The following is a 12,432-nucleotide window of genomic DNA, read 5'->3' on the forward strand; positions in this document are numbered from 1 at the left end:
GGCCCCGGATAAGCAGAAGAAAATGGATGGATGGATATTATGAAGAAGGCTGTCCGTGCAGAAATACATTTTTATATAGGCAGGTTTTAATAAGGTTCACTGCACGATTAAAACCATAATGGTACTGAACTCTTGTTTCCAATACACATGAAATCCATTACTCTGTTTGCCTTTCAAAAAAGTCATATTGAACAGATAATAAAAAACACCTACATCTGTATATTTTTCTTTCAACATTCAACCAACACCTTTTCTCTATGGCGATGATATTAATTTCTCAGGAATTTTCCACAGTATGGCGCGAAACATATCTATCTCAATGACTGAAGCCGCCAGGTCGATTTACAAGTTAGAACTACGGAAATGCATGCTTTTCTAGAATTTTGGAGCAAATTTCAATAAAAAAATTTGGAATATTCCAAGCAGTGACATCTCCACGAAAACAAACAGGTAGCAGTCTCCCAGCAGAAAAGCTACACAGTCCATCCTGAACGAATTCCAGGCGTGTTTTCATATTCACTGGACTCAAACTGACTATAGACGTGTTGTGTATGGATAGGGCTCCTATATTTCGGCGCAGTACTTTATCTTGTCCGGGAGCTAAAATTCCCACACTGCTGCCTCCTACTTTCACTGCTCCCTGCTCCTCTTTGATCTCACGTTCTGACTCTTCCCTACACCCTTCAGCTCTCTCCTGGAGTCGCCCATGTCTCTCCAATCCCCACTGTTTTGGACTCTCTCCTTCAGTGGCATTTAACTATATGCCACAGACTAGTTGGTGGACCACCTTTGTCCTTTTCTTCTTCCCCTGTCCTGAATTCATAAAGTAAGCTTTCTAAACTTCCGTAATCCTCACCCTCGGGTCTCTAGACAATCCAATGCATCTAATTGTAGCTCTTTTTGGAATAACCTTAACATTGTGGGTATGCTTTAGTGCTTTTCAATCTCGAGGACAATACTCTGCCCTTTGCAAGTGCTTGTAAGAATCCTATTATATAAGTATGGGAAGAGTGATATGACAATAATTCTGATCCTCGGTATCCCTGTCCTGTGTATATTTCTTACACTGATTCCATCTTAAGTTCAATGAGGAGCTAAAATTGACAAATACATTACGAGCATCAACCTTATTGTGACGTAAAGGCAGTGGATCATTTGCTTCTGTATTTTATCCTTATGATTGACGCCTGGTCATGTTTATCTCCAATTTGACCAACTAAAATACAGCATAGGACATCTTTGTATTTGAATATATGTCTATTTCTCCTACGTATAGTCTTGTTTCTGCTGTGTATTCTATCCATGATACTGCTATCCTATTTACTTTGACGTTAAGCGCTTTGGTCAGCTGAAGTTGTTGTAAATGCGATATATATAAATCAGTAGAGGAAGAAGTACTAAATTCTTATAAAGCTTCAAAGTAGTGATTTTTACTTTATTCAATAGAAACAACTGAATCGTTTCTCTGCCTGTTTTTATCTGTATATTTTTGTTTGCTTTGTGTTAAAAATAAACCCGTCCGCCTTTTCAGCAGGTCTCAAACGAGAATAAAAAATACTTTCACTTTTCAGTCCTGCTAAAAAATGCATTCAAGTAAAAAAGTGTACCTGCTCTCAAATGCGGTGCAGTAAAAGTAAAAAGTAATCAATTTAAAATGTACTTAAGTGAAGTACAGATATCTAAAATGTATACTTGAGTACAGCACTTTACTACTTTTACTTTGTTACATTCCACCACTGATATAAATAAACTTTAAGAGTGTTAAGTGCCCATTTTTGGTATAAACCTGTCACTAATTAGCATCCATGTTGTTCTAAGACTAGATTTAGCCATTTAAACTCAATAAAAATAACTTCAGTGTTGGAAAAAAAAACTGTACTTCAAGGAAACACATATTTTTTTCTCCAAGTTTTTATTTCATTCTTACTGCCTCCACTGCTCAATCCATCCTCCATTTTGAATATTCTTTGTCATCCCTGTAATCATGACATCTCTTTGCTGTTTATTCCATTACGTTCTCACCCTGGCCTCCTCTGTTGCTACTATAAGCTTTTACGCTTGGCTACGCTGCGTGCACTTTGGAACTAATTATTCCGTTTTTATTTATCTCGTCAAATATCACACCAACAGAAAACGCGCCTGGGGACTTAGCACAAATCCTCGATCCTTGGACCACTCACCTTTAGCTTCCTGCCACAAAAACAACACGCTTTCAGTTGCGGCACTGATTTTTCTTCCAAGGGCTGTTATGTTTGCCAAATCTTAATGTTTTCATGCTTGAAACTTTGTCAAGCAATTTCATTTTATTATTGTAGCTTTAATCCTCACGGTTGAATTTAAAGATGCACTATCTAACTTTTCTGGAGGGTCTCCATGGGGATATTATTGCATTTCCTGTATTTACATGGAGAAACGCTGGAGCAAGTTGTGCCACCTGGTCTAGGTACAGGTCAGATCTGTGAAGAGGCAAGCCCACTCACAGTTAAATGTTATGTTTATGTATGAGCCGTGAAAGAATTATCTGTTATTGAATAAACTGAAGATACACATTTATTTCCATCTTGTAGGACATTCCAGGCACAGTGACATCTCCATGGTGATAAGCAGGTAGCAGACCCTCCACTAGAAATGTTACACAATGCACATTTAAAGGAGGTCCTATATTACGCAAAATGGATTCTTGTGAGCTTTAAGCCATGTTATAATGCTGCTACCTCCTCAAAAACAGACCTGGACTTGTGTTTTGTTTCATTCTCACATGTTTGAGTAACACTTTATTATTAGCCTCTCAACATCTCCAAAGCTCAAAATGCTCTGTTCCACCTTGTGATGTCATGTAGTGGTAGTTTTCAGCTCCTTTTACCTTTAGTTCAGTACAGATGGGCAATTCCTGGGCTGAAATCATCCAAATTATTCTAGTGAAGGTGTTTGGAGTTTAAAAACACGGTGGGGCACTTCCTGTATTACCAGATGACATCACAAGGTGGAACAGAGTGTTTTCTGTTTGAGAGAAGAACTCAGCCTAAATATGCAGGGTGTGTGTGTTAAGCATGTGTGAATTAAACAAAACACAACTCCAGGTGTGTTTGTGATGAGGACACAACATTATAACATCGATCAGAAAATAGCGTAATATGGGGCCTTTAAATTACAGGTGAATTATTTGCTTTTCATTGATTTAGCGCTGATACTTGCTATAAAATCAGAAGGAGATCACCCAAAATAGCAACAATAATTACTGTTTTTTTGGAGGGGTTTATGATATGACCAGATGGTACGCTGTTTCCATCCTAGTCCATGCCACGGTTGTGTCTTTAGGCTCGTTCAGTTTACCTTGGGCAGCTATGGCTACAAAAGTACCTTAAAAAAGTATGAGTGTGGAATTAATAGTGCAGGAAAAGTATAGGAAGTGGAAATGACTATGTTTTGGATGTAAGATTTGTTTCATTGATGGGCGTGGTGCATTTACTTAATCTCTGAAAAAGAACTTTAGCAGAGGACTGAAAATGAACATTAAATAAATCAGTGTGATTTGCTAAATTACAACTTTGGAAGTAACAGTTATTTTTTTAAGATCCCAGAATTAAATGTTTAACAACTTGGGAGGACTGCTGATGCATCCGAGCTGTGGCACTATGAAAACTCACACATCAAATGAGTCAAGTGTAATATGCAAATCACTGCTCAAATCACAGTTGGGTTGTAGGAGTTTGTGACCAAATATTCAAAAGTCAAAAAAGTTTCAAATTGTAAAATAAATCAACAGACTTCATGTAAATTGAAAGGTGACAGCAAGTCTGTAGAGATGTTCTGTTTTTAAATTAACTTTGAGAAATCAAAACAAGGCCCTGGACTCTGGGGAAGTGTATATCGTCTTATTGTAATCAATCACTCAATCATGCCTTCTACTCAGATGTAAAAGCATGAACTGGAGATATAAAACTCATTTTCTTCCCTTTTCATGATGTCTTCAAGGGTAAAGAGGCCACGTCACCTTTATGCAGTTTTCAGGATTAAAAGATTTAATCAAAAAACGACTTTTCTTTAATTGCAAATGCAAAATAAAATTGATTGCCTGGACTTTGTGTGACAGTTTGCCTTGGACAGCTGAAGTGAATATGGTTCTAATTAAGTACAAATACATTTTCAAAGTCAGTGAAATTGCATTATTCATATGAAAAACACCCTGTGAGTGCATCAGGTGAGTGTTTTCTTGGTTATGATAAACAGAGTACACAGTATTGTTCCAAAAAGCCAGCGTGCAGACTGGATAATGTGATCTTGAGCCTCTTGTGCCATTCCTTTCTTTCTCTCTTCTCTATTCTATCTGATAGTGCCTTTATTGCTGAGAGGGAAAAAGAGATTTGTCATTATTATTACTGTCATGAAAGACAGCGAGACAAGGTTGAAGAGATAAACTGTAAAAATAAAATGGAAGGGAGAAGAATGGACAAGATCAGACAAGTGGTGAGCACACGGGCTGTAGTGAAATATCAGTTTTATGTAAAATTCAATTATGAAAAATATCGTGAATTATATGAATAGGCTATCCACTCTTAACCTGGTTCACGTCAGATTGATGTGTGTGCTGTTCTGAGTTGAGTTTTACACATTATCAACCTGGGATGACTCTCGCTGAAAACGATTGGAAAACAAAGAACATCAAGATAATTATTTGAATCTGATTGGTTGAACAACAGGAAACACCCAGCTGACAGAAAAGCACAGACATCTTCCCTGTCCACAAATGCACAAAATGCTTACCTTTTGCATGTGTTTGACAAACAGAACAGTTTGTATTGACACTAAAATAGGCTGAAGTTTGTCTGTCAGCATCACCATGTTTGTTTTGGTTTTGTTTGTTCACTTGGGCTTCTGCACAAACCTCAAAGCTGCTCTGCGATTGCTCCACCCATGTGATTAACAGTACAGCAGGGGCACTCCAAGATGGATTCTCCTGAGTTTGTGAACTCACAAATATTGCAATAATTCATCTTGTTATGCAAGGTTATTCCAATGTGGGAAAGTACTAGAGCTCATAAGTGGCATGGAGAAAAATACATTGTGTTCATGGAAAAAAAGAAAAATCATTAAGCTAACAAATGCAAATGTATTCAGATCTGAATTTAGTCTGCAATTTAGAATTATTATAAAACCATGTTATGTCAAAGAGGCCATGTTATTAATAGCCTCGATGTGACCTATAGATTAGACTGAATTTTCCTATAAGGGTGATGCAGTTCCATGCAATCTTATCCTTAATCCATCAGTGGAAATCAGCCACAGGGCATGGCATTTTGGAAAAGGGCAAAATGCAAAATATTTATATATAGACACAATACATTAAAAATACACAGCACGCAGATCATATGTGCTGAAAGACTAACCAATAAACTCATATAGAGCTTATACAACTGCCATCATGCAGGTAGAAGGATGTTTTTGAGAATGCACACAAAAGTTACATTCAGTCAGTCAGTATTAAAACACTTATCACTTATTTAAAGGTGAACTGTCTAATTTTTCTTTTGAGTCACCTGCTTATCTGCATTAAGATCTTATTGCTCTCCCTAAATGTTCCACAATAAGGCAATAAAGTCACTTATCTCCATCGAGGCAAGCAGATGACACCACCAGGTCAAGTTAGAAATCAGCTTTTAGAGGCGGACACTTGTAATTCAACAACGCAAGGAAAACAGGTTTAATGTAAATGTCATACTGTTGAGAAGTCCATGGAGAAAAGTTACCTACTGGACCTTTAAATGAACATTGTGCAGACTCAAGGCTTTGAATAGTAATATCATCTGGAGTACAACACATACCAAATACTGACCATGTAAAGCAATCAACATAGAACAACTTAAAAAAGTTGTCCAAAAGTCCAGTCGTGGTCCCTGAAGTCTGAACCTGACCACAGTCTAACTCATAAAAGCTGCGTGTTTACCCAGAGCCGGTGTCAGGACGTGTTGCTACAGTCTCTAACCACTGAGGTCTGTGCCGTGGGACCTCTGGTCAGCTTGTCCGAGGTCTAGAGGAGAGAGAGAGCGTATGTGCGCGCGTGTGTGTGCGTGCGCGTATATGTTTGTTTGTGCTTTATTGACTTTACACTGACCCGAAACCTGACCTCACTGGCCAAATTGCTCTAAACCTCTCAACTTCCCTTGAACTCATCCATGTCAATACACCCAGTGGGACATTCACAACCAGTGGCAAAATGCTAAATGATTTTCAGATACCTCACAGTCGCTTAATCTTTACATAATTCATTGCTTGATAGAGACAAAATGTAGACGCTAATGTAATTAATTAACGTGATGTAAAGAGCAACAACATACTGGTAGGAGAAGGCTGATTAAACACAATTTCAGTATCATGATTACCAGATGTATTGCAGGAGAATTGCACGAGTGGCAAGGGTTTATACATGTTTCCTGACAAAATACTGAGATCTGGGACATCTGTCGGAGTCTTTCTAGCTTAGTTGTTCTTAGGCAAGATACTCCACACAAATTGCCATTGTTAACGTTGTGTGTGAGACGTTGGCTTTGATGGTTGGAGAAGCATTTGGCGGCATGAGCGAGTGTACCATCAGTCGATAAAATGGCCTAATATAATGTGAGCTATCGGTAACATTTGTGTAATATAGAGATGAACTTATTTGGAAAGTAAAGTCAAACTGGAATAGGCCTCGTGGCTGTTTAGCAATGTGCCTCCTGTTTTGTTTTAAGCAGATAATTGTGATTATGTGAGAGTATGATATATTGTACTTACCAATATTGAATGGCTTGGTGTCTGAAGTATGTTTGATTTTTCGATGGCACTCTTTGCACTTTGAGATTTGCAGCACAATGCAGGCTGATTAATTCGGGCCGTATACACACTTGAGGATTGTTTGGGGATCTTGAGCGGCGTCTTGTTTTATTTTCTAACATCACTTTCCCAGATTTCAGAGTTGTTTCGTCATGTGGAGCCTTAATTAATATGCGTGTGATCAACGGAGGAACTCTCAGAACCACCCACACACATGTAGATTACATAAACAAAGTTCATTAGTTATGTAATGTATGAGATTTTGGCGTTCGATTTGAAATACCTCTACCCCCAGTAAGTAGGCCTATAGAGTTTAGACAGTGTACTGATTCTAAGCAATAGTTTTCACCTGGCCTGTCATGATAACCCTTTTTGAAGTTATATATATCACTGAAGAAAATATAGATGATAAACGATAATATTGAAACTAATTTATGCCACTAACACAATAACCCAAAAGCAGATTTAAACCACAAAAACTATTCTAAATCTACAATATTGTTAAAAATCATGAGCTGCAATAAATAAACAGCAGAATTAAACACTTTAGTTCTTAGTTTGCATCTGTAATGAGTCATACAAGCTATTTATTCAACTTTTTACGGCTTAAATCTTTTCGTATAGCCAAAAAATTACAAAAAAATCCCAGTAGTGCAAAGAAAAAGTACACACCGTAAATACTGACCCCAAAAATATATGGTTCCAGCTTTCATATATTGAACGATAAGTCGATATATGATTATTGTGACAGGCCTAGTTTTCACTTTTGATTAAATACCTCAATTACACAGATGTACATGTCATGTGATGACTGGATTTCCTTTTCTTTTTAATTTGTGTGCTCTAATAAGAACTAAAGTTGGCTGGCGTTTGGACTGGTCTCCCTGTGTATTGTGTCTTTGAAAAGTGCCTTAGCTATTAAAAAAAGTACTTAATAGTAATTATAATTATTATAATTGTGATTATCCTAGCAGAAAGAGTCACTTCTGCCATCATACTGAATTCTCCAAAGAAAAGACTAAAATAATAGCCCAAGCAGCTTATGCTTTCAATGGCGGTGGTCAGCTAATTAGTGCTGTGGAAGAGTGTACGCAAAAATAATGGTTTAATTTTGTTTGGATTTTCAGAAATGGAGAAAAGAAAAAAAAGGTGTGGTTTTGGAATACTTCGGAATTTCGGAATATGATAAAAATCGGGAATTAACTGACTTGAATTCTTCTGTGTTAACCATATTCAGCGTTTACTCCTGCTTTCAAACATCTTTGCATCATCTCATTATCCATTTCTCAACTTTGTTCGCTCATTACCTGAACAACGGCTTTATGAAGTTGAGTGATAACGCCTGTTACTGCACATCGCTGTTGTCCTGGATGCCTTTGCTTGAGCGCTCGTCGGTTCGATTGATTTCTTCTACACATGTCCAAAGTTCAGGGCTCATAGTCAGTGATTGATGAACAGCTCCACACTGAGTGACACACACACGGCACCATCCCTCACCGTACAGTAACATGTGGTCAATAGTCACCGCTGTCTCCTGGAAAGCACTTTCTTCTCTTTTCTGTGTGATGGAGGGAGGGTCCTTGACTGTGCTAGCATGCTGTCCATTAAATTAGCCTCATAAATTAGAAGAAGCAGACAGGGCCACAACAGCAACCGCAACCCCCCCACAGGCCAGGTTACCTTAAATCCCGCTCGTATTATCACTGAGGGAACGTGTAAGCTCACCGCACACTGATGGTCACACTATTACTACTGGCCTTTGTAATGCTTTGTGACAGGATCTACGACCAGCACAATGATTCACCTCGAGATACAACAGCAACAATAACGCCTTGCAATTTATTTTAACCATCCTTTTGAACGATTTACCAAAAAATACTACCCTGGTCCCCCCATGGTCATTACAGTTTGATTTTCTCACTTTTTTTTTGGATAAATCAACAAATTCGTGAAGCCGTATGAGATGAAGGATGTGGTGAATTTGGGCTTTAGAAAAATAAATTGAATTGATTTAAACATATCTGACTTGTCGTGCCCTTAGAATTATAAGAAGCTGTTTGCAATCTGGGTTATTCTGAGATAGTGAGGTTTAACAGTGGCTCAGTTGGTAGAGCGTTAGGCGATTCGAATCCCACTCTCGACATAAACATCATCAGTTGAGTGATTAGACTCACTGACCCACAGGTTGGCGGTGCGATTCCAGCTCCCACAGATGCTTTCGTTGGGTCCTTGGGCAAGACACTTATCCCACCTCGCCCCCAGTGTCATGCGTGAATGGGCGGTTCCTTAATGTAAAGCGCTGTGAGTGTCTTGAAGGTGGAAAAGCGCTATATAAAAATGTGACCGTATAGAACACAGTGGAATCGGGAAATGTTTGGGGGGGGGACTTCACGCCTGAAGAACTTCACGTACCAATCTTTTTTCCATACTTCCCCATTTTGTAGAGATTGTAATTGCTTCACTTATGGATTTTTTTATATTACCAAACACTGAACACTTGAAATAATGGAGATTTCCTTATTTTATGTTTGTCTTTGAACTAGTAGACCCAACAGGGAGGTTAATCCGCTGCCCAACCCCATTCGGAGTTCTCTCCTTGGGGCGCTTTGAGCACATTGACTCTGGTGTCACCTTCAAAGGTCCAGGAACAAAAACGAAGAGTTCTTTTCCTCTTGAAGAAGCACTGTGAGGGGTCCATATCAACCTAGGGCATCTTTACAGTGTAGAGAAGGGAAAGTAATGGAAAGATGGTTTCTCAAAGGTTCTGTAATAGGTATTTTTTTTAGTATTTTTTAACATACTTCCGTCAGTTATTTACCTCTGTATTTCCTGTTGCATAAATATTACATCTAATGAATGAGAAAAGGTGCTCACAAAGTTCTTCACATCAGAAAAAAATCCACAGATAGAGCTTGGGATTGTGTCATCGCACCTCACAGAATTTTTAGTTAGTCAAAATTATTCTGACACAATAGTAATAAATGTATTCCATCAGTGACCCAGCAGTTTTCAGGTGGTTCAAAGGCCTTTGTTTACTTCTTTATAAAGGTTTTGCTAATGTATGTATATGGACATTTTGCATGTGTGGCCAGTAACGTCGTTTTTTGATTTGGTCAGTAGCCGTTTCTTGTGTTCTGAACCCCATAAGATTTTCAAGTGTGACAAAAAATCTATCCATATAAACGATAGTGACAGAGGGTGGAATAACAGGAGGGAGTGCATGCAAGGTGATGCTTAATTACTGTTTTTTAAGAACTGGAGAGTGCACACGTAGGCTGGGCTCTGGATATCTGCTTGGAGGAAATTGGTTTTCCCCATTCTCTATTTCAATAAAGGTGTGTGCCCAAGCTCGCTCATGCGTACAGTAATGATGAACTATATAATTTCCTTTTGTAGATCGGTTAGCGAGTGTATTTACTTTCAGCTCCTGGGTCAGCCAATCAGAATATTTGCGCTTTGATCGAGTTGCCTTAAATATTTTAACTCCCTATGCTTCAAAAGATATGCATTCATTCATTTTTAAACCACTGTTGGCTTACGTACTTACAGTGAGGGTGCGCTCTTCTCCATGTTCTGCGATGGCTGTATTAGTATTAGTATTATATAGTATTTTATTGATCTAATTGTGTTAAAGGTGCATTATGTAACTTTTCTGGAGGAGGGCTGCTACCTGCTTATCTCCATGGAGATGTCATTTAACTAGTATTTTCCATTGTAAGGCTTTAAACTTATGGTCATTAAACATACCTATCATTTGGTGAACTGCAGTTATTGTTTTTTACCTTTAAATCAGGCGTTCTTTATTAAATGGAAATGCTACGCTTTGACACATTTCAAGCAACACAATACAATCTGCATGGAGTGTAATACTGTAGGTGTTGGACCCTCACCAAAAAGTAAGAAGATGTCATAGAAACAATGATCACGTGAACAACCCCTACAAATACATGTGGTAAAGCATAGAACCAATATCTGTTATTAGGGTCGAAGATAATACATTACGAGTACATGGCGTTTGAAAGTGCAAAACATTCAAATTTTCCACAAAAAAGGCTACTTACTATCTGATATAAAATACTGTACACATACATGATTTATTATTATTATTCTGAATTCATGACTGTAAATTTCTGCTGGAGAATTTCCTGTTAGTCTGGATATGAGATTATTTGAGATGGTGAGCAGCTGATCTCCCTGCCGGCTGCCTGTCTCTCACCCTTAGACAGATAGTGAGTGCTGCCCCCCAGAGCTTGTGCTTGTTTAGGCTGCTGGCTAGTCCATCACTTACTATTAGACTTGACACATGCACACTCACGCACACACATATTCATTTAGCACAAACAGTAAAGCTGAGCGCATGCGTGCAGAAACCCACACCTGTGTGTGGGAGATAGGTCAAGACAGATTGCATGTGTCTGCAGGAATTTAAAGGGGAGGTGTCAGAGCTGGCAGTGCCTTAAAGGGACATTCGTTAGAGAGATATATAGAGAGAGAGGGCACGGACGAGAGAGGAAGAAAAGGGATGGAGAAGAGGAATGAGTCTTGCTCATTAGAAATACAATGAGAGTTGTAAAGTTATGATGCAATAATTGGCATTTGCTGAGTTGTAAATACAAACAGTAAACCATACTGTTTGTTTGAATCATTATTTTGTAGGTGGTACACAATATAAAAAAAAAAAAAAATCTTAATTTCCACTAAGACAAGCAAGTGATGTCTGTAGAGAGGAGTGCCCGCTCACCATAAGAATGCATGTTGTGTTTTTCAAGGTAATTTTGAAAACAAAAAATAAATAAATAAAATAATAATAATAAATTCAAGATTTAATGCCAAATGTAGAAAATTCCAGGCATACAATTTCCATGGAGGAGGAAAGTGTCACAGTGCATCACTAGTGGCTGCTGTTTGTTTTCAAACAGTACTGCTTGTATTCTATAAATAAATCCTCTGTCTTTTCTTTATTTCATAATAGAAGAATTATATGGAATCACAGCAGTGTTTGTAGAACACAATTCAAATAAGAACAGTTGATAGTGGTTTGCAGCACTAATGATCTTTTAAAAGCTGTTCTCATTTGTCTAAGTTTTGGTTTTGCTCTTGTTTCTAAAAGTAGACAATTGCCCAATTATCATCCAACAGCAGACAATATAACTGCTATTATGTAAAAAATAATACATAAGGTTTTAGCACAATATTCTTTGTACATTATTGTGACAACATATAACCTCAGGGCTATACTCTGTGACTATGCTCTAGTATAACATACTGCAAAAGCTAAAAACCCTACTTTTACCTACACCAAATATATACCGAATTCAAGTTTTTTAAGCAAATAATTAACTTTTCTAATCATTCATTACATATGAAGTTATGCTCAAATGAACATTTAGTTATAAAATCTGTTTAAAGGCAGTGTAGGTTTCACTGTCCAGTGTCATTCACTGCCCTCTTGATGACAGAATGTCTCCAAAAGGGATAGAATTGTATTTTATACTTAATTACACCTTTACCTACAGATCTTTCAGGCTAGTGCTGGTCTGGTTCTATTTTAAGCTCCCATAGACAAGAGAGTCTGCCAAACATACACACAGATACTCAGTGTGTCTCCCTGCTCTGCTGCTC

The 12,432-nt window shown here is 38.0% G+C and overlaps 1 protein-coding gene across 1 annotated transcript in view; it reads right to left on the reverse strand.

Moving 5' to 3' along the window:
* LOC117379073 (CUB and sushi domain-containing protein 3-like) overlaps positions 1 to 12,432 on the reverse strand; it is a 319,068-nt gene that overhangs the window by 286,137 nt on the left and 20,499 nt on the right. The window lies entirely within an intron of this gene.

This window comes from Periophthalmus magnuspinnatus, chromosome 11, assembly GCF_009829125.3.
Source record: "Periophthalmus magnuspinnatus isolate fPerMag1 chromosome 11, fPerMag1.2.pri, whole genome shotgun sequence".
NCBI classification, from domain to species: Eukaryota; Metazoa; Chordata; class Actinopteri; order Gobiiformes; family Gobiidae; genus Periophthalmus; species Periophthalmus magnuspinnatus.